We start from the raw sequence: 21,032 nt of genomic DNA, 5'->3' as shown, positions 1-21,032 counted from the left end.
TTTTAGAACGGAAATAAGGAATTTCTTTAGCCAGAGAGTGAATCTGTGCAACTAGCTGCCACAGGCGGCTGTGAAGGCTGTCACTGGGTATGCATAAGGCAGCGGTTGATTGATTCTTGATTAGTCAGGGTGTGAAGGGATGCCGGTAGAAGGTAAGAGATTGGGGCTGAGAGGGAAATGGATCAGCCATGCTGAAATGGTCTAGCAGACTCGATGGGCCAAATGGCCTAATTCTGCTCCTTTATCTAATTGAGTCTGTGCCCTGGTAAAATCCAAAGCCTCGACACCCCTCCTGTACTGGGGCGACTAGAACTGCACGCGTTACTCTGAGTATGGCCTAACCACGGTTTTATAAAGCTGCAACATAACTTGCTGACTGAAGTGAGATTAATAGTTTTTTGATAAACTAAGAGTTACTATGAGAAGGCAGGAGAATGGGGTTGAAAGGGGTAATAAATCAGTCTGATGGAATGGCTGAGAGAACTCAGTTGTCAGAACGGCCTAATTCTGCTCTCTATAACTTAGGCTCTTGTGATTTTGAACAGAAGCCATTCATCAGGAATAAATGAAATCGCGCTAACAGTTCTTGAGTGCCGGCTCTGAACTGATAGCAATACGCGACATCAACCGAGACTTTTTTTTCGGTGATTCCAAGAACATTTTTTAACAACCTGACCACAAAGCCCATCTGTTTGAATTACTTCAATGTTTTTAAACAATTCATTCTTTCGCTGGCAATGTTAAAAAGCTATTGTGTGAACATCTCTTTATAGCAGTACCGAGTTTGCTACATTAACTGCATTAACATCCGTGCGTTCTGCTAAATTCGCACAAGTTACAGAGGTGTGAAGAGAGCCGACCATTCCCGTGATCGGAGCTACATTTGCCGGATGTATCTGGACGACGAGCTGCCCGTGGCTCACGGGAGCGCGGGGTCTGCGGAGGAAGGCTGCCGCTGGGTGAGTCATGCGGAGGCGTGAAGGCGATTTCCAGAGCAACGACTCCGTTTTCCGCGGTCAACTCGGCGAAATGTTCGGAACTCCTCACATGAACATCATGAGTTTCATCAAACAGAGCCGCAGGCGCCCAGTGGAAAAATACGAGACGCGAGGTTGCGGTCGCTGGCATTCCGGCTATGTATGAGATTTCGTCCTAATCTGACTATTATTGTACCATCATCTATCTCAGGGGTCGTCAACCTTTTTGCCTCTGTGGGCCGGATCGCGTATTAATGAGCAGACAGTAGGCCAGATAAATGCCATAAAAAACTTGAAATATGGGAACTATCCATTTAAATACATATAGTTATATTTTGCCTCAAATTAATGAATAACACATGCTAGAAAATCATTTGTGCTTAACCAAGGATGCCAATTAGTAATCACAGAACTCAGTTTAGTTTTTCTGTCCCACCATTGCTGGTGCCCTATCAGCTGTGATGCCAATTAGCTTCGACACATTGAGTTTCATTTCTGACATCATTTTCAGCAAGGCTTCAAAAATGTCTGCCCCAGTAACCTTATCCTTCATAGGAATTAACTGAATAAACTCTTCAAAAATTTGAAAAGTTGAGGTCACTCCTGGCACAAACACTGCAAGTTGAGCAGTGTCTCTCAAGTCTGTGCTCTCATCAAGCGCAACTGAAATAAATGCAATTCGTTGCAGGCATCCCTTAAACAGCTTTTAACATCTGCTGACATTTCTTCAACTCGCTGTGTGATCGTTCTTGCTGACAGGCTGATAGATGCAAATAAAGATTTCTTTTCAGGACAAACAATACCCACCACTGCCGGTAAGCATTCTTTGACAAACTCTCCATCTGTAAAAGGCTTCATCTTTTCTGCAATACATTTTGAGACTTTGTAGCTGGCACGGGTATTTCCTTCATTATCACTGCTTTTTCGGCACTCAGCGTCTACCTTCCTGCGTTTTGCATTCATTGCTATTGGAATTTTTTCCTTTGATTTTATTTCGAAACGCGAGTTATTCTACAAGTATCGTAGCACATGTGAATATCTGAATATCTAGCGTGGATTTCTTGTTAAAACGCAGTGACGCTGTTTCTGTTCACAAACTTGAACGATCCCATCTGAAAACCTGCGTGTGCACGGAGAGTATCTAATACATATTAATCAGGTAGTCTGCCTTCCCGTCACTCGTGTATACCAGTGCTTGGTTTGGAACAAACCGAACCTGGGGCCAGTGTAACGAAACGCCATGCATGTCCATCAGTGTGGTCGCGTGAAACACTCAGAAAAGGAAAAATCGCCCGCGGGCCGGATAAGCATAGTGTCCCAATATTTACTCGCGGGCCGGTCAAAATACCTTCACCTACCCCTGATCTATGTCCACCAAGCGTAGAGCAGTTGTGACTGATACTGTCGGAACTTTGTCCCTGAGCCTCGCTTCACTCTCCCTGACTCACCTCTCCAACTCTAGAGTATCGCATTCCCGATGGTCAGGGAAAGGAGCCCAGACTCTCACTGTACACCCCGAACCGTGAGGATACGGATCGATCCCATTCCCTGGGTGACGTGCGGGACAATGAAGCGCCGTGAGGCGCGCAGGGATAGTTCGGTCCGTGTGCAACATCAGCACCGTCCACATCTCTACCGTGTAACTCCGGTAACGTCTCTACCGTCCACATCTGTCCTGTGTAACATTTGCACTTTTCAACACCTGCGCGGTGAAACATTCTTACACTAACAGTATCCGCACCAAGCAACTTCTGCATCGTTCGGCCCCTTGTGTCTGGAGGAGACTCGCTTTCGAAGACTGAATCGGCCTCCCGCTGCTCGCCTTTAGCGTCGCTCACACCCGCACCGTATAACGGGGTTGCAATTGGTCCCTCCGCATCAGCAGAAATCTCCACCTTCGCTGCTGCGGAATCGCCTGGACCTCGAGGGCTCGCGTCGCGCAGTATGGGAACATTTGGTGCAGTATAATTAACGCAAGTCCGAGCATGTCTTGTTCTTAATCGTATTCGCATGCCTCCGTGGGATGTTTAAATCTCCTTCTGTAAAGTGTTTCGGATAATAATTGCCGAGTCCGCGCCCGTTTATATGGGAAAGGTATTCCGGCAGCGGAGCTCGGAGTAGATTTAGAATAGCAATGGTGTCCGTACTGCGAAGCCTGAGGAGCTATCTCCACTGCTGGGGGCCGGGGCTTGTTCGTCGTTCTCGGCTGTCTCTGCGATTTAGCTAGTTTATAAAGACCCCTCACCCTGAGCTCCCGGCGGCACCATTCAGAGAGGATGCGGCGGCGGCGGCGGCGCTCCACCCTCACTGTGGGTGACCCGCCGGCTCACTTTGTGTTTTATTGTTTCACTGTTTGATGTTATACACTAAATGAAATCGATTCCCGTCACGTCAGTGGCTTTGACCGCGGATGCTGGAAATTGGAGGGACTCAGCATTTGCGATTGGCGGGGGTGGGGTGTGGAGTGTGACGGACAGTCGGCGTTGCGGGTCAGGCTGATGCTGCCTGGCCCGCTGCGATCCTCCGGCAGCCCGATCTTTGCGCTCACTAATCCTCGGCGAACTCATACCGGCGTGACCGCCGTCTCGATGCGCGTCGTTCACACCGAATCTAGTTTCTGGGGTATCCGATCCATCCTCACGGAGGGACTGGCACGGGGCTCCCATCAACGAAATCAGTTCTATCAGATCGAAAGATCCCACTAATCTACTTTCCCTGCAAGTTTCCACCTTAAAAAAGCTTGTATCCGAAAGCCGGAGAGTGAGCAATTAATTTCAGCTTTTGATCGCAATTACTGGAAATTATAAACATGAGTGGGTGTTGGGAAGTCCTTTGCCAAAGTGCCTGATGGCAGGAAGATTGGATCCTGTGGATCCAGGGTGAGACAGCGGATTGGATTCATAATCGATTCAGTGGGAGAAAGCAGAGAGTGATGGTCAAGGGTGTTTCTGGGACTGGAGACCTGCTTCGACTGGTGTGACACAGGGGGCAGTGCGGGACATCTGTTGTTTGTAATTTGTATAAATAATTTGGATTTGAATGCAATAGGCATGATTAGTAAGTTTGTGGATGATACTGACATTGATGGTTTTGTAGAAGGTAATGGAAAAGTACAATGATCCGCTTAGTACATGAGCTGAGGACCCGGTAAATCACTATCAATCCATATAAATGTGAGGTATTGTATTTTGGGAGGTGAAACCAGACTAGGACTTATTCAGTGAATGAGAGGCCCCTAGGGAGTGTTATAGAACAGAAGAAACTAGGAGAGCAAGTGCACGTTTCACGGAGAGCGGTGTCACAGGTAGATATGGGGTTGCCCCGTACCATTCAGCTCGTTCTTCTAATATACAGTGACAGACTGCATCAAGCTCAGAATGGATCAAATTATAAACACATTCATTAGTCGCAAGGGAAAATCCACTTCAATAAATTAAGTCGTTTGCAGCTTCAATCTTACAGCTCAAACCTGATAATTTTTATACACTAACAAGAGTCCGGTAATTCATCCTTAATTGCATTCCTTCCTTATCTGCATCTGTCTTAAATGAGTCATGTTTGTCTTTAATTAGCCTCTTTTGAGGCTTCTCCCCCCCCCCTCCGCCCCCAACAGCTATGTCCTGTTTTTCTCTGTTGGCAAAACACTCCCTGCCATAAAATACACACTCTGCTTTAAAACACACACACCCTTCTTGCAAGACTTCTATCCAAACAAATCAACAAACCAGCAGTGCGACAGAGCACTTTGGGATCACACAGGTTCCATTTTGTCATGTTACATTTAACAAAAGTCATGAATTCATGAAGACCTCAGGGTTACAGATATATTTCAACAGGGTGAAGAGCGAAGAAGGGATAAGGCACACTGGTCTTCATCAGCTGAGTACAGGAAGTTATGTTGTAGTTATATAAAATATTAGTGAGGCTGTATTTGGAGTACTGTAAGCAGTCTTATGGGAACACTTAGTTATAGGAAAGATACTATTAAACTAGAAAGGGTGCAGAAAAGATTTACCAGGACCTTGCCTGACTCTGGGGCCCGAGTTACAAGCAGGGATTTCACAGGCTAGGATTTTATTCCTGGAACTTAAGAGATTCAGGGGAACCCTAATACAAGAAAACACAATAAGAACAAACCAAACCCATTTAGTGTCAAGTGTTCATTGTGTTGCTGTACCGAGGTAATGATTAAGTTTGTGCGGGTTGCTTCAAGGACTGAATGATTGAAGGGAAGTAGCTGTTCTTGAACCAGATGGTGTGGGATTTCAGGCTTCTGTACCTCCTGCTCGAAGGTAGCTGTGAGAAGGTGGCATGGCCTGGATGTTGGGGATCATTGATGATGGATGTTGCCTTTCTTGAGGCTGTGCCTCCTGTAGATAATACCCCTGGTGGCGAGGGATGTGCCCATGATGCGTGGGCAAAGTCAACTACTCTCAGCAGCTTCTTACATTCCTGCACGTTCAGATTGCTAAACCAGACCATGGTATAACCAGACAGGGTACTTTCAATCGTACATCTGTACAACCTTGTCGGAGTGTTTGGTAACAAAGCAAACCTCCTTAACATCGAAAGAAAGTAAAGACTTCAGTGCACATTTGTTATGATTGCATTTATGTGCTGGGCTGAGGACAGGTCATCCAATATGCCAACACCCAAGGACTTAAAGCTGCTGACCCTGTCTACCATTGATCCACAACATAGACTGGTGCATGTTTGTCTTCCTTCCCATTCCTGAAGTCAATAATCAGCTCTTTAGTTTTGCTGATGTTAAGCAAGAGGGTGTTCTTGTGGCAGTCTGAGGCAGGCATATTGGCAAGTGCTTAAAAGCCATCTGGATAAGTAGTAGAAGTATACAGTGCTATGAGACTAGCTCACTGGGCAACACAGTTGGCATGGGCCATTTGGGCCAAAGGGCCTGGTTCCATGGTTTCTGTGTCTCTATGAAGCAATGACATTTGGATGTATGGACAGACTGAGAACCAGTTATTTGTGGAGCGCGGGGACTGAAATCAGATATATCAGAGGAACTTTATACTAGTCATTCCTTAGACAATGCTCAGAAAACCACAGGTAGTCCTGACCGCCACATCAAGAAAAGAGTCTGTAGACTCTGGATCTGTCATAAGGGGGGCACTGGGAGCCAACCCAAATGCAAGACACAGACACTGAAGTACTAGGAACAGGACAGGTCTAGAGACTAGAGTTAGGGATGTGACTGGATGCAGACTAGGAGCTGGGACAAGAACACAGACTTGGGCTAGGACATTGGCTAGGCAAGCAGGACCTGGACGAGGACCTAGGAACTAGGAGCCTGGACAAGGACTCCGAGCCAGAGACTGGACAAGGACTCCAAGCCAGAGACTGGACAAGGACCCAGAACCTGGGTCTTAACTTGGGCTCGGACCTCGGAATTAGGTGAGGACATGACGTGGCTACAGGACTGGACATGGCTTGGGTACCTCGTGGCTTGGGTTCCTCGAGGCTTGGGTTCGGACTCCGAGCCAGTGACTGGACAAGGACCCAGAAACAAGGACACAGTAAGGCTCCGGTCTTGCTCTGGCGGTAGAACTTGACAGTGGTACAGGTCAGGACGCAGGCAAGGTTGCAGGCCAAGGCTTCAGGCAGAGGTAGCAGGTGAGGCTTCAGGAGGAAGGTGAAGGGAAGGAAAGGGAACAGTCCAGCAACTGAAGCTGAACCCAGGAGCAGTTTATGTAGTCAGACCAAGATGAGAATCATGTGCCTCAATTAAGGCACACACACTACAAGGGAAAACCGGAAAACCTGGAATGAGGTTTGATGGACTGGACCGTGAACCAGAATGCGGACTTAATGGACCAGACCACGACAGGATCAATGTGAATGAAGTTGCAAAGATGTTGCCAAAGCTTTTGTTCCAGGAAGGAAGAGCAGAACAGACCCCTTGCTCTGTGAACAAAAGATTGGAGAGATAGTGCAATCACACAAAGTTTCCTACAGTGTCTCCGCTTGTGGGGAAGAATAAATGTTGGGGTCATCAGTATAAGATTTCAACAATGCTTCATTTCGTTTAAGAGAAGTGCGAGTCCTGGCCAAGTGAACAGGTAGAGGTGAAATGTGTGGGAGCATAGAATGATTACATTTATGAGAGAAACATACGGTGGTCATGTTTATGAAGTCATGTTTCCCATGACCTTTGTTCCCATTGGAAAAACAGAAAATGCTGGAAGCACTCAGCAGGTCAGGCAACACCCATGGAAGAAGAAACACAATCTTTCAGATGAGCTACCTGAGAAAGAGAGAAGTGTCTGGGTGGCTCAAAATGTGAAACCAAGAGTGAAAGTGTGTGGCCAGTGGGATAAGGTGCTAATGTTCAGCAGAACAGGCTTTACACAGAAAGGGAAAGAACAAGATTCTGATGTAGATAGGAGGAAAGATTGTGTTATCTGAATGTAGAGAATTTGACAGTTCCAGAAAGTTACAACATGCTCAGACGGAAGATGAAAACAGGAGACATAATATACAATGAAGAAAGTCATCAAAAATTGCAGAGGGATCTTGATCAGCTGAATCTGTGGACCAAGACGTGTCAAAAGGATTTCAATTCAGATAAGGGCAAGATATTGAATCACAAACAAAAGAAAATCTGCAGATGCTGGAAATCCAAGTAATACACACAAGATGCTGGAGGAACTCAGCCGTCCAGGCAGCATCTATAGAAAAGAATAAACAGTCAACATTTTGGGGTGAGACCCTTCATCAGGAGATATTGAATGTTGGGAATGTTGGGAAGTCAAACGAGGGGAGAGTTATGGAACAGAGGGATCTAGGAGTACAGGTACATGGTTCTCTGAATGTGCAGTCACAGGTAGACAAGGTGGTGAAGAAGGCTTTTTGGCTTGAGTATAAAAGTTGGGATATTATGTTGCAGTTGTGTAAGATGTTGGTGAAGCTGCTATTGAAGTTACATGCACAGTTCAGTCCTGTTGTAACATCAATAAACTGAAAAGAGTGAGAAGAACATCTATGAGTACATTGCCAGGACTCGAGGGCCTAAGTTATAGGGAAAAAGTTAGGAAGGCCGGGACTTTATTCATTGAGGGAAGGCCTTATAAAGGTATATAGAATCATGAGGAAATGTCAGGGATAAGGAGGGCACAGTTTTGAGGTGGGACAATACAGCTTTAAAAGGGACCCAAAGGGCAACATCTTGTGCCCTCCAATTTTTGATTTCAAACTTCCAGTATCTGCAGTTAAAAAAAAATCATTTAATTAGTATTAGTTTTGGCATTGCTCTTATTCTAGAGTTGAGATGGGGACACTTCAACTCATGACATTTCACCCCTTTTCTGATGGTATCTTTATACAGAACTGGCACTGGAATTGGTTTATAAGTGTCACATGTACTGAAGTACAGTGAAATGTTTATCTTGCATACTGTTCGTACAGATCAATTCATTACACAGTGCATTGGGGCAGTATAAGATAAAACAATAATAGAATGTAGAATAAAGTGAAGCAGCTTCAGAGAAAGTGCTGTGCAGGGAACAATGAGGTAAAAATCAGAACAAAGCAGAGTGTGAGGTCAAGAGTCCACCTTGTACTAGGGAACCATGCAATAGTCATAAAACAGCAGGGTAGAAGCTGTCCTTGAGCTTGGTTGTACATGCTCTCTGGCTTTTGTATTATCTGTCTGATCAGAGAAGGGAGAACAAAGGGAGAGAAATAGTGTTTTCCAAGAAAAAAGCTGAATCCATGGCATTCTATATGTAAAGAACATGGCTGGAGTAAAGAGTAGGACCGATTAGGAATAGAAGAAGAAATATATGCCTGGGGTTGGAGGAAGCCCCTAATGAATACTTTGCTTCAGTATTTGCCAGTGAGAGGGACCTTGATGATTATGAGGACAGCGTCAAATAGACTGATATAATGTGTAAGCGTCATGAAAGAGGATGTGCTGGAGCTTCAAAAAAACTTTATGATAGGTAAATCCCCAGGCCGGACAGGATATAGCCCAGATTGCTACAGGAAGCAGGGGAGGAGAATGCTGCACCTTTGGCGATAACCTTCACATCCTCACTGGCCACAGAAGTAGTATCAGATGATTGGAGGGTGGTAAATGTTACTCCTTTGTTCAAGAAACGGAGTAGGGATAACTCGAAGAATTATAGACCTATTTCAGTGGTGGGCAAATTATTGGAGAAGATTCTTAGAGACAGGATTTATGAGCATTTGCGGAAGCATAGTCTGATTTGGGATACTCAGCTTTGTCAGGGGTAAGTCATACCTCAAGAGCATGATTAAATTATTTGGGGATGTGAGAGAGCACATTGATGAAGGTAGAGAAGTGGATGCACTGTATATGGATTTTAGTAAGGCATTTGAGAAGGTTCCCCATGCTAGGCTCATTCAGACAGTCAGGAGCTATGGGATCCAGGCAATCCTGACTGTGGGAATTCAGAATTGGCTTGCCCATACAAGGCATAGAGTGGTGGTAGGTGGGGCGTATTATGCCTGGAGTCTGGTGGCTAGTGGCGTTAGACCGTAAGACTATTAAGACATAGGAGAAGAATTAGGCCGTTCAGCCCATTGAGTCTGCTCCACCATCATAACTGACTTATTATCCCTCTCAACCCCGTTCTCTTGTATTCGATGCACTGACTAATCAAGAACCTATCAACCACTGCTTTAAATACAGCAGATTCTGGTTAATCGGGATCAGTATATTTTGGCCCAATTAAGTGGCTACCCCAATTAGCCGAAGTTTCATGGAAATAGCTAAAAAGATATAAAAAGACAAACTAAGTAACAAATTATGTATTAAAATGAAATACAGAACAAATTAGAACACTATCAATACTACTACAGTATGATAAAACTGTGTATTAATACTTAATCAACAGAGGAATTAATCCGCATTGTATTCTTTTAACTGTAAGTGAACAGAATCAACCCAAACACCTAGTGCAGATAATGGACTGCATTCATATAATGCTGTCAAAGATTGCATCCTCCAAATAATTCATTTTCATTGTAACGTTCAGGATGATTGTTAATACCTTCAAATTTGTTGTCCCTAACTTGTTGAAGTTGTGAAATCATTTCATTTTCTCTCTGGCACCTTCAAATCATTAGAAAGGGATGACATAGGATCGGAAGGTGTAGAGTCTCTTTGGGTTGAGTTAAGAAATGCCAAGGATAAAAGGACCCAAATGGCAGTTGTATACAGGCCTCCAAACAGCAGCTGGGATGTGGATTACAGATTACAGCAGGAGACAGAAAAATCATGTCAGAAGGGCAATGTCATGATAATCATTGGAGATTTTAACATTAAAAGGATTGGGAAAACCAGGCCAGTACTGGACCTCAAAAGAGAGAATTTGTAGAGTGTCTAAGGGATCACTTCTTAGAACAGCTTGGGGATCAGGTGTTGTGCAATGATCCAGAGGTGATAAGAGGGTTTAAGGTTAAGGAACCTTTAGGGAACAGCGATCATAATATGATTGAGTTCACTTTGAAATTTGAGAAGGAGAAACTAAATTCCAATGTGTCGGTATTTCAGTGGAATAAAGGAAATTACAATGGCATGAGAGGGGAACTGGCCAAAGTTGACCGGAAAGAGACATTAACAGGAAGAACAGCAGAGCAGCAATGGCTGGAGTTTCTGTGAAAAATGAAGGAGGTGCAAGACAGATACATTCCAAATTAGAAGAAATTTTCGAATGAAAGAAGAACACTACCATGGCTGACAAGTGAAGTCAGAGCTAAAGTAAAAGCAAAAGAGAGGGCATACAAGGAAGCCAAAGCTAGAGGGAAGATAGAGGATTGGGAAGCTTTTAAAAACTTGCAGAAGGAAACTAAGAAGGTCATTAGGAAGGAAAAGATGAATTATGAACGGAAGCTGGTGACTGATATTAAAAAAGATACTAAAAGCTTTTTAAGTATATAAAGAGTAAAAGAGATTTGAGGGTAGATATAGGACCAATAGAAAATGACACTGGAGATATTGTAATGAGAGGCATAGAGATGGCAGAGGAACTGAATGTATATTTTGCATCAGTCTTCACAGTGGAAGGCATCTGCAGTATACCAGACATTCAAGAGTGTCAGGGAAGTGAAGTATGTGCAGTGAAAATTACGAATGAGAAGGTGCTCAGGAAGCTTAATGGTCAGAGGGTGGATAAATCTCCTGGACCTGATGGAATGCACCCTCGGGTTCTGAAGGAAGTAGCTGGAGAGCTACAATGATCTTTCAAGAATCGACAGATTCTGGCATTGTACCAAATGACTGGAAAATTGCAAATGTTACTCTGCTATTTAAGAAGGGTGGGAGGCAGCAGAAAGGAAACTATCAACCTGTTAGCCTGACATCAGTGGTTGGGAAGATGTTGGAATCGATTGTTAGGGATGAGATTACAGAGTACCTGGAGGCACATGACAAGATTGGCCAAAGCCAGCATGGTTTCCTAAAAGGAAAATCCTGCCTGACTAACATACTGCAATTTTTTGAGGAAATTACAAGCAAGGTAGACAAAGGAGATGCAGTAGCCATGGTGTACTTGGATTTTCAGAAGGCCTTTGTCAAAGTGCTGCACATGAGGCTGCTTAGTAAGATGAGAGCCCATGGAATTACAGCGAAGTTACTAGCATGGGTGGAACATTGGCTGATCGGCAGAAAACAGAGAGTGAGAATAAAGGGATCCTATTCTGGCTGGCTGCCGGTTACCAGTGGAGTTCCACAGGGACTGGTGTTGGGACCGCTGCTTTTTATGATGTATGTCAATGATCTGGACTATGGGATTAATAGATTTGTAGCTAAATTTGCTGATGATACAAAGATAGGTGGAGGAGCAGGTAGTGTTGAGGAAACAGAGAGCCTGCAGAGAAACTTAGATAGTTTAAGGGAATCGGCAAAGAAGTGGCAAATGAAATACAATATTGGAAAATGTATGGTCGTGCACTTTGGTGGAAGAAATAAATGGGCAGACTATTATTTAGATGGAAGGAGTATTCAAAATGCAGAGATGCAAAGGGGCTTGGGAGTCCTTGTGCAGGATACCCTAAAGGTTAACCTCCAGGTTGAGTCGGTGGTGAAGAAGGCGAATGCAATGTTGGCATTCATTTTTAGAGGTATAGAATATAAGAACAGGGATGATGTGATGCTGAGGGTCTATAAGACACTTGTGAGAACATACTTGGAGTATTGTGTGTAGTTTTGGGGTCCTTATTTTAGAAAGGATATACTGACATTGGAGAGGTCTCTAAGAAAATTCACGAGAATGGATTCCAGGAATGAAAAGGTTACTGTATGAGGAACATCTGGCAGCTCTTGGGCTGTATTCCCTGGAGTTCAGGAGAATGAGGGTGTATCTCATAGAAACATTCCAAATGTTAAAAGGCCTGAACAGATGAGATATGGCAAAGTTATTTCCCATGGTGGGTATTCTAGAACAAGAAGGCAAGACTTCAGGATTGAAGGATGTCCATTTAGAACAGAGATGTGTAGAAATGACTTTAGTCAGGGGCTGATAAATCTGTGGAATTTGTTGCCATGAGCAGCTGTGGAGGCCAAGTCATTGGGTGCATTTAAGGTAGAGATAGATAGGTTCTTGATTAGCCAGGGCATCAGAGGGTATGGGGAGAAGACAGGGGAGTGGGGATGACAGGGAGAATTGGATCAGCCCATGATTGAATGGTGGAGCAGACTCGATGGGCTGAATAGCCTACTTCTGCTCCTATATCTTAAACTTGAATACCTGAAGCCGCAGTGAGCAAAACAGTTCTGAACTGTCTTACTGCTTATTTCTCGCAAATATCAGTGACAAAAAAAATCACTGCTTTTGAACACAAGTACATGCAACAGATGCTATTTTAAAATTGTTCACTCAAAGCACAGTGTCGTGTTTAACATCCATGCAAATGCAGATGACTGACACTAGTTAGAAACTGTTCGGCAACAGTCTCCTGTCCAAGTTAAGTGACTTTTGTGTCCGAAATTAATGAAGGGAATCCTGGCTATTTTCTTGATTGCTTTCAGTTCTTTAAGAGTTGTCTGAAATAAACAGCTGACTGATTAACTGATAGCCCAGTTAACCAGAATTTAAAGTATATTCAAAGACTTGGCCTCCACAGATGTCTGCAGCAATAAATTCTACAGATTCACCACCCCCTACTTAAAGAAATTGCTCCTCATCTGTGTTCTAAATGGGCATCCCTCTATTCAGAGGCCGTGCCCTCTGGTCTTAGACTCACTCGCTATAGGAAACATCCTCTCCACATCCACTCTATCTAGGCTTTTCAATATTCAGCAGGTTTCAATGAGATCTCTCCACCACCCCGTTTTTCTAAACTCCAGTGAGAACAGGGCAAGAGTCATCATACAGTACATAAATCCTTTCATTCCCAGAATCATTCTTGTGAACTTCCTCTGGACTTTCTCTAATGCCAACATATCCTTTTTTAGATAAGGAGCCCAAAACTGCTCACAATACTCCAAGTGCGGTCTGACCAATGCCCTATAAATACCAGCACTTATATTCTAGCCCTCTTGAAATGAATGCCAACATTACATTTGCCTTCCTCACCACTGGCTCAACCTGCAAGTTGACCTTTAAGGAATCCTGCATGAGGACTCCCAAGCCCACTTGCAACTCTGATTTTTGAATATTTTCCCCATTTAGAAAATAGTCTATGCTTTCCTCTTACTACTAAAGTGCATGACTATACAATTCCTGACACTGTATTCCATCTGCCACCTTTTTGCCTATTCCTCCAATCTGTCTTAGTTTTTTTAAAGACTCCTGCTTTCTCAACACTACCTGCTCCTCCACCTATCTTCATATCATCCGAAAACTTGGCCACAAAGCTATCAATTGAGTCATCTAAGTTATTAACATACAACTTGAAAACAAACAGTCCCAACACCAACTCCTGTGGAATACCACTAGTCACTGGCAGCCAGCCAGAAAAGGCCCTTTTTATTCCCCCACTTTGCCTCCTGCTGGTCAGCTAGACTTCTACCCATGCTAGTATCTTTCCTGTAATACCATGGGCTCTAATCATGTTAAGCAGCCTCATGTGTGGCACCTTGTCAAGGCTTTCTGACAATCCAAGTAAACCACATGCACTGACTCACCTTTGTCTATCCTGCCTGTTATTCCCTCAAAGAATTCCAACAGATTTATCAGGCAAGATTTCCCCTTAAGGAAACCATGCTGACTTTGGCCCATTTAATCATGTGCCTCTAAGTACCCCAAGACCTTATCCTTAATAATGGACTCCAACAATTTCCCAACCACTGAGGTCAGGCTAACACATCTATAATTTCCTTTCTTCTACCTCCTTCCCTTCTTAAAGATTAGATTAGATTAGATTGTGAGGATGCGTAGTCCTCTTTTATTGTCATTTAGTAATGCATGCATTAAGAAATGATACAATATTCCTCTGGTGTGATATCACAGAAACACAGGACAGACCAAGACTGAAAAACTAATAAAACCACATAATTATAACATATAGTTCCAACAGTGCAACAATACCATAACTTGATGAAGAACAGGCCATGGCACAGTAAAAAAGTTCAAAGTCTCTCGAATGTCCCACATCTCATGCAGATGGGAGAAGGAAGAAAACTCTCCCTGCCATGCCCAACCACAGTCCGAGTCTGGAGGGAGATTTGCAATTTTTCAGTCCTCCAGAACCATTCCAGAATCTAATGATTCTTGAAATATTACTAATACCTCCACAAACTCTCAGCTACCTCTTTCAGAACCCTGGGGTGTAGTCCATCTGGTCCAGGTGACTTATCTACCTTCAAACCTTTCAGCTTCCCAAGCACCTTCTCTTTAGTAATAGCATCTACACTCACTCCTGTCCCCTGACACTCTTGAATTTCTGGCATACTGTCAGTGTCTTCCACAGTGAAGAATGATGCAATATATTTATTAAGTTTGTCCGCCATTCCTTTGCCCCCCCATTACCACCTCTCTGACATTATTTTCCAGCGGTCAGATGTCCACTCTGAGCTCTCTTTTATTCTTCATATCTGAAAAATACTTCTAGTATTCTCTTTAAAAAATATTGGCAAACACTACCTTCATATTACCAGGCTTTCTTCCTTTCTGGATCTTTTAGTTGCCTTTGGTTGGTTAGAGTCATAGAACACTACAGTACAGAAACAGCCCCTTTGGAATACCTAGTCCGTGCTGAACCATTAATCAGGCTAGTTCCATCAACCTGCACCTGGATCATTGGCCTACATTCCCTTCCCCTTCAGGTATCTTTCCAAATTTCTATTCAATTTTGAAATCAAAGCCAAATCCATCATGTGTGCTGGCATCTCATTCCACACTCTCACCACCTCTGAGTGAAGTCATTCCCCCTCATGTTCCCCTTAAACGTTTCACCTTTCACCCTTAACCCATGACCTCTAGTTGTAGTCCCACCAAACCTCAGTGGAAAAAGCCTGCTTGCATTTATCCTATCTATACCCTTCATAATTTTGCATGCCTTGATCAAATTTCCCCTCATTCTCCTATGTTCTAGGCCAGTGGTCCCCAACCACCGGGCTGCAGACCGGTACCGGGCCACAAAGCATGTGCTACCGGGCCGCGAGGAAACAATATGATTTGGCGATATGAAACAATATGAGTCAGCTGCACCTTTCCTCATTCCCTGTCACGCCCACTGTTGAACTTGAACACCCACCCCCGCCGTCGGCCAGTCCGCAAGAATATTGTTAATATTAAACTGGTCCACGGTGCAAAAAGGTTGGGTCCCCTGTTCTAATGAATACAGTCCTAAGCTATTCAGTCTTTCCTTATAACTCAGTCCTCAGGCCCTGGCAATCTCCTTGTAAATTTTCTCCGTACTCTTTCAATCTAATTCACATCTTTCTTGTAGGTGGGTGACCAAAACTGCACACAATACTCCATATTAGGCCACACCAATGTCTTATGGAATTTCAACATAACATTCCAAATCCTGTACAGTATTCAATACATTGAATTATGAAGGCCAATTTGCCAAAAGCTGTCTTTACGACCTTACGTGAGAAAATCTGCAGATGCTGGAAATTCAAGCAACACACACAAAATGCTGGTGGAACGCAGCAGGCCAGGCAGCATCTATAGGAAGAAGTACTGTCGACGTTTTGAGCTGAGACCCTTCGTCAGGACTAACTGAAAGAAGGGATAGCAAGAAATTTGAAAGTGGGAAAATGGGAGGGGGAGGGGGGAGATCCGAAATGATAGGAGAAGACCTCCCGTCTTATCCTATCATTTCAGATCTCCCCCTCCCACTTTCAAATCTCTTACTATCTCTTCTTTCAGTTAGTCCTGATGAAGGGTCTCAGTCTGAAACATTGACTGTACTTCTTCCTATAGATGCTGCCTGGCCCTTTACGACCTTATCTATTTGTGATGCCACTTTCAAGGAATTATGGACCTGTGTTCTCAGATCCCTTTGTTTTATTGCGCTCCTCAATTCCCTACCAATCCACTGTGTATGACCCTAGTTGGTCCTCCCAAAGTGCACCACCTCACACTTGTCTGCATTAAATTCTATCTGCCAGATTTCAGCCCATTTTTCCAGCTGGTCCAGATCCCACTGCAAGCTTTGATAATCTTATTCACTGTCCACTGCCCCCTTCAAACTTGGTGTCATCTGCGAATTTGCTGATCCACTTTACCACATTATCAGCCAGATTATTTATATAGATGACAAACAACAATGGACCCAGCACTGATCCCTGCAGCACACCACTAGTCACAGGCCTCCACTCAGAGAAGCAACCCTCTACTACCACTCTCTGGCTTCTCCCACAAAGCCAATATCGAATCCAATTCACTACCTCATCTTGAATGCCAATTGATGGACCCTTCTTGAGCAACCCCCCTTGTCAAAGACATTGATAAAGTCTGTGTGGACAGCATCAACTGTCTTGCTTTCATCGACTCTCCTAGTAACTTCCTCAAAAAAAACTCCATAAGATTGGTTAGACATGATCTACCACGCACAATGCATGCTGACTAACCCTAATCCGATCCTGTCTATCCAAATACTTATATATATATGGTCCCGTAGAACATCTTCCAATACATTTCCCACTGCTACTGTCAGGCTCACCAGCCTATAATTTCCTCATTTATTTTTAGAGCCGTTCTTAAACAACAGAACAACGTTAGCTATCCTGCAATCCTCTGACACCTCACCCGTGGTTAAGGATGTTTTAATTATCTCTGCTAGAGCCTCTGCAGTTTCTGCACTGGCCTCCTGCAGGGTCTGAGGGAAAATCTTGTTACACCCTGAGGATTTATCCGCCTAAATTTGTGTCAAGACAGCAAACAGCTTCTCCTCTGTAATCTGTCCAGGGTTCATGACCTCAATGCTGTTATTTTGCCTCACTCCTATAGGCTCTGAGCCCATCTCCTGAGTGGATACAGATGTAAGATATCCATTTAGTATCTCCACCATCTCTTTAGGCTAGACTCATTGATTGTCATTCTGATCTTCCTGAAAACAACAGGGATTCTGCAGATGCTGGAAATTCAAGCAACACACATCAAAGTTGCTGGTGAACACAGCAGGCCAGGCAGCATCTCTAGGAAGAGGTACAGTCGAAGTTCAGGCCGAGACCCTTCGTCAGGACTAACTGAAGGAAGAGTTAGTAACAGATTTGAAAGTGGGAGGGGGAGGGGGAGATCCAAAACGATAGGAAAAGACAGGAGGGGGAGGGATGGAGCCAAGAGCTGGACAGGTGATTGGCAAAAGGGATATGAGAGGATCATGGGACAGGAGGTCCGGGAAGAAAGACAAGGGGGGGGGGAACCCAGAGGATGGGCAAGGGGTATAGTCAGAGGGACAGAGGGAGAAAAAGGAGAGTGAGAGAAAGAATGTGTGTATAAAAATAAATAACTGATGCGGTACGAGGGGGAGGTGGGGCATTAGTGGAAGTTTGAGAAGTCAATGTTCATGCCATCAGGTTGGAGGCTACCCAGACGGAATATAAGGTGTTGTTCCTCCAACTTGAGTGTGGTTTCATCTTTACAGTAGAGGAGGCCGTGGATAGACATGTCAGAATGGGAATGGGATGTGGAATTAAAATGTGTGGCCACTGGGAGATCCTGCTTTCTCTGGCGGACAGAGCGTAGATGTTCAGCAAAGCTGTCTCCCAGTCTGCGTCGGGTCTCACCAATATATAGAAGGCCACACCGGGAGCACCAGACGCAGTATATCACCCCAGCCGACTCACAGGTGAAGTGTCGCCTCACCTGGAAGGACTGTCTGGGGCCCTGAATGGTGGTAAGGGAGGAAGTGTAAGGGCATGTGTAGCACTTGTTCGGCTTACAAGGATAAGTGCCAGGAGGGAGATCAGTGGGGAGGGATAGGGGGGACAAATGGACAAGGGAGTCGCGTAGGGAGCGATCCCTGCGGAAAGCGGGGTGGGGGGGGGAGGGAAAGATGTGTTTAGTGGTGGGATCCCAGTGGCCACACATTTTAATTCCACATCCCGTTCCCATTCTGACATGTCTATCCACGGCTTCCTCTACTGTAAAGATGAAACCACACTCAGGTTGGAGGAACAACACCTTATATTCCATCTGGGTAGCCTCCAACCTGATGGCATGAACATTGACTTCTCTAACTTCCACTAATGCCCCAGCTCCCCCTCGTACCCCATCCGTTATTTATTTATATACACAGATTCTTTCTCTCTCTCTCCTTTTTCTCCCTCTGTCCCTCTGACTATACCCCTTGCCCATCCTCTGGGCTTCCCCCCCCCCTTTCCTTCTCCCTAAGCCTCCTGTTCCATGATCCTCTCATATCCCCTTTGCCAATCACCTGTCCAGCTCTTGGCTCCATCCTTCCCCCTCCTGTCTTCCCCTATCATTTTGGATCTCCCCCTCCCCCTCCCACTTTCAAATCTGTTACTAACTCTTCCTTCAGTTAGTCCTGACGAAGGGTCTCGGCCTGAAATGTCGACTGTACCTCTTCCTAGAGATGCTGCCTGGCCACCTGATCTTCCTGAAGACCATTTTTGTCCGTTGCTATCCTTCTGATCTTAATATATATGTAGAAACCCTGAGGACTTTTCTTCACGTTATCTGCTCGTGTAGCCTCATGCCTTTGTTTAGCCCTCCTGATTTCCTTCTTAAGGGTCCTTCTGCATTTCTTATATTCCTCAAGTACCTCATTTGTTCCTACCTGCTTATATCTGCTATGCACCTCCTTTTTTTTCTTAAACCAAGTTTTTAGAAACTTCCAAGTCCTCTCACTTCCTACTAATTTTTGCAATGTTACATGAGTCCTACTGAAGGCGTTCGATCCAAAACATTGACTGTACTCTTTTCCATAGATGCTGCCTGTCATTTCATGTATGTTGCTGGGATTTCCAGCATCTGCAGATTCTCTCTTGTTTGTGAATTTTAGATGCCGTCTCTTTTCCTGTTATGCTATCTTTGACTTCCCTTATCATCCATGGGTGCCTCATCCTCCCTTTAGAATACTTTATCATCTTTGGGATTTATCCATCCTGCACCTTCCAATTATCCCCAGAAACTCCAGCCATTGCTGGTGGTGCACTGGCATCTTTGGCTCTTTGTGATTTTTATACAGTAAGGGACTTGGATGAGAAAGTGGAAGGGTGGGTTAGTGATTTTGCTTGGTGGAGCCATGGACAGTGTGGAGAGTTGTCGTAGGTTGCAACGGGATATAGACAGGATGCAGATCTGGGATGAGAAGTGGCAGGTGGAGTGCAACCCAGAACAGTGTCAGGAAAGTCAAATTTGATGGCAAAATACAAGATTAACAGTAGGATTTTTAACAGTATGTAGGAGCAAAGGGATTTGCGGTCCATATTCAAGGATTCCCCAAAGTTGCTGCGCAAGTTGATAGGGTTGTTAAGAAGGCATATAGTGTGTTGGCCTTTGTTGAGTCAGGGGATTGAAATCAAAGACCATGAAGTAATGTTGCAACTCGATAAAACCCTGGTTAGATCACACTTGGAATATTGTGTTCAATTCTGTTCGGCTCATTAGTGGAAGGATGTGGAAGCTCCAGAGAGGGTGCAAAGGAGATTTACCAGGATGCTGCTTGGATTAGACAACATGGTTTATAAGAATAAGATCATAAGACAATAAGATACAGGAACAGAATTAGGCCATTTGGCCCATTGAATCTGCTCCACCATTTCATCATGGCTGATCCAATTTGCCTCTCAGCCCCAGTCTCCTGCCTCCTCCCCATATCTCTTCATGCCCTGACCAATCAAGAATCTACCAATCTCTGCCTTAAATATACATAAACACTTTGCCTCCACAGCTGCCTATGGCAAAGAATTCCACAGATTCACCACTCTCTGGCTGAAAAAATTTCCTTCTCATTTCCATTCTAAAAGGACTCTGCTCTATTCTGAGGCTCTCCCACCATAGGAAACATCCTCTCCACATCCACTCTATCAAGACCTTTCTCCATTCAATAGGTTTCAGTGAGGTCCCCCCTCATTCTAGTGAGTACAGGCTCAGAGCCATCAAACACTCTTCATATGACAAGCCATTCTATATTGGAATCATTTTCGTGAACCTCCTTTGAACCCTCTCCAGTTTCAATTCATCCTTTCTAAGATAAGGAGCCCAAAACTGCTCACAATACTCCAGGTGAGACCTCACCAGTGGCTTCATTAAGTCTCAACATTACTTGCTGTATATCATAGTCCTCTTGAAATGAACACCACTTTTGTCTTCCTCACCACAGACTTAACCTACAAATCAAGTTTTTGGGAATCCTGCACAAGTAGCTTCTTGCCTCAGTTTAATCTGTTATTTTCTCACCATTTAGAAATTAGTCAACTCTTTCATTTCTTCTACCAAAGTGCATGACCATACATTATATTCCATCTGCCTCTTCTTTGCCCATTCTCCGAATCAATCAAAGTCCTTCAGTAGACTCTCTACTTCCTCAAAACTACCCGCCCCTCCACCTATCTTCATATCATCTGCAAACTTTGCAACAAACCCATCAATTCCATCATCCAAGTCATTGACATATGACGTAAAAAGAATTGGTTCCAACACACACCCC

The 21,032-nt window shown here is 44.3% G+C and overlaps 2 long non-coding RNA genes across 4 annotated transcripts in view; one reads left to right on the top strand and one right to left on the bottom strand.

Moving 5' to 3' along the window:
• LOC134359690 (uncharacterized) overlaps positions 1-2,597 on the bottom strand; it is a 45,613-nt gene extending 43,016 nt beyond the window's left edge. Inside the window, exon 1 of the long non-coding RNA XR_010021174.1 lies at positions 2,336-2,597. This is a non-coding gene — a long non-coding RNA (uncharacterized LOC134359690). The remainder of the gene's footprint in view (positions 1-2,335) is intronic.
• A 107-nt stretch (positions 2,598-2,704) lies between these two features.
• LOC134359689 (uncharacterized) overlaps positions 2,705-21,032 on the top strand; it is a 46,534-nt gene continuing 28,206 nt past the window's right edge. The window contains exon 1 of one of the 3 annotated variants that reach the window (XR_010021173.1): positions 2,705-2,934. This is a non-coding gene — a long non-coding RNA (uncharacterized LOC134359689). Of the gene's footprint in view, positions 2,955-21,032 lie in introns of all 3 variants that reach the window. The other 2 variants (XR_010021171.1, XR_010021172.1) reach the window with 2 other exon arrangements.

The sequence above is a fragment of the Mobula hypostoma genome, chromosome 21 (assembly GCF_963921235.1).
Source record: "Mobula hypostoma chromosome 21, sMobHyp1.1, whole genome shotgun sequence".
NCBI lineage: Eukaryota > Metazoa > Chordata > Chondrichthyes > Myliobatiformes > Myliobatidae > Mobula > Mobula hypostoma.
This window is presented reverse-complemented; position numbering and strand designations above follow the sequence as displayed.